Genomic DNA, 5,953 nt, shown 5'->3' with positions numbered 1-5,953 from the left:
TCAGGAGACTAATGAAGCTTGAGAGTAAGTGATATATATATATATATATATATATATATATATATATATATTTGTTGATATCTTCATTGTTACAGAAGTAGGATGACCACTCTCTCTCAGAGCTAGAGAAAGGAGATATATATAGGTGGCCAGAGTGAAAACAAATATATTGTTTAAAGCTAGATATGATATTCTTGATTTACATACACTGAAATGTGTTCTTTTAAGTTAATTAGGATTCTTATGGGTATTGTTTATTTTCACAATAATAGTGATACTCTTTTTGTTGCTTTTCTTAATTGAATCGTGACCACTGAAAGCATGTTCTCTGGCCTGATTGCAATACCTATGTGTACCGTCAGATTCTCTTTTGTGTATATCCTCATTAAAGATATCAATTATTTCATCTTGATTTCTACTAAAAATTAAGTTCTAATTCAATAATAGAAATTGAGAAAGAACTATTAATTGAACAGAGGAATTCCGCAATCATACCTTGGTTGAAGATTGAATCATTAGAATACCTTTAAGAATTTTCTAGACATCTTTGAGTATTAACTGCAAAATTGTCCTCCATTGGATTAATGCTACTGGATCATCCAAGCTACAGATTGATTAGAAATCATCGCCACTTTGTATTCTAAAAAGGTTGGGTTGAAACCCCTTTGGATCCAGTACCTTCCCAGACCTCCGAAACTCCTACTTTGCCTTTACTCCTTTGATATGGAGGCGGCATGGTGAGGATGTTGCAGGAGCAGCAATGAACCTCGGCACTTCAGGTGGTTAGGGTTTTGTTGAGGACGGCTGTTTGGATGGTCATGTGGAGCGAGTCGGTGATCCAAGCTCCGGGTTGGGCCGAACTTGGTCTGGCAAGGCATGAGGCGTTGTATTTTCCTTCTTTATTATTATTATTATTATATATATATATTAGGAGCAGAAGTAACCAACTTTATTCATGCCGGATAGAAAGTGGATCGCGCACGTCCAATTAGTTTTGGTGGTTGGAAAGTCACGTTACTGGAAAATTGTAATTTTTGGTGGTTGGAAAGGAATAGGTTCAAATCCCACATCACATGTAATGTGATCTGAGCCAAAGAACTAATCACTCGTGGGAGTATATTTTTATATGATTCCCACAGACGGCACCAAAGTGTAGGTGCAAAAATTCGTTCGACTTTGACAAGTCAACAAATTCTCTACAACTATTATACCCAAAATAATAATATAGAACAAAGAGAAATTATATAGAGATGAGGAGGTATTTTGATGATACGATCGAACCTAGGATTACCTAGATTGCCTACGTATCCCGCATGGAGCGTGGGAATCAGGTCGGAACGTAATTATGGCAATGAGAATTGGATCTCTATTTTTTGGAGGCTTTGCCCTTTTTTCTCTTCACCCCTATTGAGGGTCATGAACCCTTTTTATATAGGAAAAAACCTTAATGGATTCCTTTTAGTACTCGCATTGCTTGTCCCCTAAGAATCTGAATTACATCATACTTTCCTTATAACAAGGATTTACATTATTTGGTTTCCATAAATTATAATTTTTCTTCTAATAGAACTATTACTAAAATGGGTTTAGTAATATATTTGTACCTGGCCTCGAGGTCTCATCATCTCGGACCTTTTTAATGAGTTTAGCCCATTATGATTAGTTGATCCGGCCCAAGCTTCTTGTAGAAACCCAATATGAAAAGTTGAATAGTCTCAGTACTTGTGGAGGTCCCCTTATGTGATGATATGTCTTGCCTTAATTGGAAGGGGAGATTTTTGCCCCCACAAATGAGTTCCCAAGTTTTATTTTTCTGCAAGGATTTCATCTCCTCGTTCATAGCTGCTTTCTACCTAGGATCAGCTAAGGCTTCCTGCACGTTGTTAGGAATGGAGACTGTTAATGTGATACCCCCACATTTCCACGTGTAGGCTGGCCAGGCCCACACCCGAAAATACGAGAATATCAAAACAATTTAGTACTTAAATGAACACAGAATACAAGAGGAATATAAAAAATGAATAAATCGCTGAATGGAATTCTATTAATAAAATAAAAACTCTTTTACAAAAACATTTCATGAATTTACAAATTCTGAAAAAGAATACAACTCGGGAATCCCATAAGTCAAGGACCCCTAAACCATAATTTATGTTCCACCAGTTTATATAACATCTAACAATAAATAACTATACTATTTAAAGGTAAACAAAGTGAGTAGATGAATGACAGTCTCCCAGCTGCGGATCCTCAACCTCGAGACTGGAACTTCTAATAACCTGAAAAATAAATCGTGGGTTAGACCCACGAGCAAGTTCCCTCTACCAAGCCTCTGAAAACAAATAAATAAAGCATCTCTAACCAAAATCATCCTAATTAAAGTTTTAACCTTTAATATAAAATGTTACAAATATATATAAAAACAGTAATCCTATCAATTAATAGGTTCACTAATTTGATTAAACCATTCACCAACGATTAACTCTTAATCATCCCTAAACCAAAACCATCATTTATAAGTATTTAAATCACACAACTAGGCTTTGCCAAATCATCCATGTCATCACCAGTATTATTTTGTTAACATGTATAAAATAATACACTATCCTGAAAATATTAGACTATTCTAATTTAAGAATATCTAATTAATCCTAATCCAACCTATCCATGCAATACTTATAGATGATATATTTTAATCATCAAACACATAGCAATAATTATACTTTGGCAAATCAACCATGCCATTATAAATATATTTATTTATATACTAGCAATTCAACCATGCCTCCTTAGAGTATATTTATTTATACATTTGGCAACTCAACTATGCCTCCTTTAAGTATATGTATTATACTTTTGGCAACCCACTCATGCCTCCTTTAAATTTATTTATTTATACATGTGGCAATTCAACCATGCCTCCTCTAAGTATATATTTTTATTCATACAAATACCTAGGAAATATAACTACGCCTATGGCAACTCATCCATGTCTACATCTCAACCATGTCTAATTCATATATAGACATCCCATGCACATTGTAAGCATATTACAATTTAATAACTAGTCTATCCAAATATATTAAATAAGAAAGAATAATATAATAATCTTAATTCACATACAAACATATACACATATTTTATATAATATATATATGTGTATAATCTTTCCCTAATAACCCTTGGTTATTTAAATCATATATATATATATGTGTGTGTGTGTGTGTGTATGTATATATACATCCCTCCTTCCTTACTAATCATAATTTAAATAAAATCCCTGTATACACATATATGTAAATATATATATACTTATATATACATATATCTACATCCTTCCATAACAGTATAATAGATTATTATATTTACTCCAAATAATTACTACTAATCCTCGTAGTAACACTCTATGGTTCTTAGAATATCAAGAACACCTCCTCAAGTGGTTATTTTCAACCCTAACAGGCTTAACATCAACTTTAAAAATTTACCGAACCCCATAGGACCTTTCTAGGACTCCAAACACCTCCTTACGCGCCCCCACGCGCCGCCAAACGAGCCTAAAACTCTGGCACGCGCTTCCATGCACCTCCGCAAGAATCCACGTGGCTTCACGCGCTCCCACGTGCTCTCACGCGCCGCACATGCACCTGATTCTTCCTCTGGCTGATGTGGCGCTCTCTCATTCGCTGAATGTGTTCAGTTTTCATGCGCGCGCCACGCTGGATTAAACAACCTTTGACCAAACCTCATCCATGGTCCTGATGCTTGCGTGCACTAGACTTTTATGTGCTGCGATGCACTGGATCCATCAACTTTAAGCTTAACTAAATCTAAGAATCCAGATCTTGGGAGCACCATATTAACTTGTACCATGATTCACTGGATCATCCGCCCCCTCATCATCCTAATCCAATGGCCAAGATCCGCTTACACACAATTACAATATGCCGCTCTACACTGGATTCAGTCCCTATTTAGGCGCCGATATACTCCAGTATGTACACAGTGTATATATATATTTATATATATATATATAATCATACACATAAATAAATAAATATAATTCCTAAAATATCATAACAATATAAAATAAATCCAGAAAAATACATAAAAATTCCAGAAATTCTAGAAAAATTCTAGAAAAATAATTAACCCTTTTTGGGTCACACATGCCCCTATACAGTATTTTTTTAAAAAAATATACATCACATATACACGCAATTAAAATCCCAAAAATTCACAAATCATATATAATAGTTTATATTTTTAATTATTCCGAGCTAACATGATTTAATTAATGAATTAAATTTAAAATTTCGGCACCCAAGGTGCTAAATTTATGGGTCCTAAGAGGAGAGTTAGAGACAACTTGCCTGAAGATTTCGAAACGAAATCGAAGCTTTAACCTTTGATTGTCTCTTCCAATTCCGGTATCCGCTTTCTCAGATCCGGCCTACTCCTTGTCCGTTCTCTCTTCTTCTTCCCTCTTTGTCTCTTTTATTTTTCTAACGTGAAAACCTCTTAACCCTAAACCTTATATGTATATTTATACACATTAAACCCTAAATCCTATTCCTAGTAGGATTACAAAATAAAATAATAAACTAATATTATTTAAATAATATAATATATATATATAAACATATATTATATTACTTATGCATATATATATCTCCCATAATTAACCATCGGTTAATTAAATCCTAAATCCTATATATATATATATCCATAAACCTATATCCTTCTACAACACTTATCAATTAATTATATTTATATATAATTAAATCAATAAAAATGATTATTTAAATAATCAAATACCCATTGGCCTTTATTAATTAACCCATCAAGGCTTCATCCAAGCCCAAGACCATATCCCTTGGTCCAACATTCCTTAAGCCCAAACCAATTAATCTAAATAAATAAAATAATTAAATAAATACTTAAATTAAAATACTAATTACATAAAACACATAAACAAATAAGAATTTACAACTAAGTCACATCATATCAATACGCCACAATTCAATCAATAATTAAATACACACACATCAATCATCATATCAAATCAATAAATACATAATCACAAAATAAAATCTAACTAAAATGAGACAATTAATCTAAACACTCAATTAAATAAAATAAATCATTTAAAAAATAAAATAAAATTCATTAATCCCAATTAATAAATCCTTTAAATTATCGGGGTATTACATTCTTCCCCCCTAACAAAAGGAATTCCGTCCTCGGAGTTCACGAACCCATGACATGAAACTCTAGTTATTTAATCCAAATTTTCATTCTTCCTTTATTCGTGTGAAATTTATCCATCCACACCCACTCATACTTAGCAGACATATCTTGTAATTTATCAAGACTATGCTAAACTAATCCATACTTGTTGCATGTATGTGCAACGTGACCTCACCAACTGACATGCACTGGAATTATCCCTATTACTGTATTTTCTAGCAGTAAAAGACATAAAAACTCCTTTACACATATGGTGCAAAATACACAGTTATATCCTTGCTAACTATAGGTTATTGCCTAACAATTTAAAACATAACTCGTTACATAGTGATGTGATAATCTCCTTTCCTTTCTAATCAACATTGCTTCCCCTATGTGATACAATTTGAGTAAAGACCCAATTGTCCATATTATCTAGGACTCCTTTTTTTTTTTTGCTGCATGTACTTGCTACAACGAATAGACCACATTGTCATCTAACTAGTGACGACCCCAATGGAAATAAACTTCCCTCACAACATGGATATTCCCACAATATTATTTGCAGAAATATCTCCCCTCCGCCACATTAATATGGAAAGTGACTGCACAACACTAATGATCTCTATTGATCATACCTAATAACGAACATACCAGATACTTTAGAAGTAATGATGGCTATTGCCACTATCATTCTTGTCTTCGATCTTAACATTCTATATTA

This window comes from Cornus florida, unplaced genomic scaffold (assembly GCF_030987335.1).
Source record: "Cornus florida cultivar Cherokee Brave unplaced genomic scaffold, ASM3098733v1 CherokeeBrave_3.0.0_Hap2_Chr06, whole genome shotgun sequence".
In the NCBI taxonomy this organism is placed as follows: Eukaryota; Viridiplantae; Streptophyta; class Magnoliopsida; order Cornales; family Cornaceae; genus Cornus; species Cornus florida.
This window is presented reverse-complemented; position numbering follows the sequence as displayed.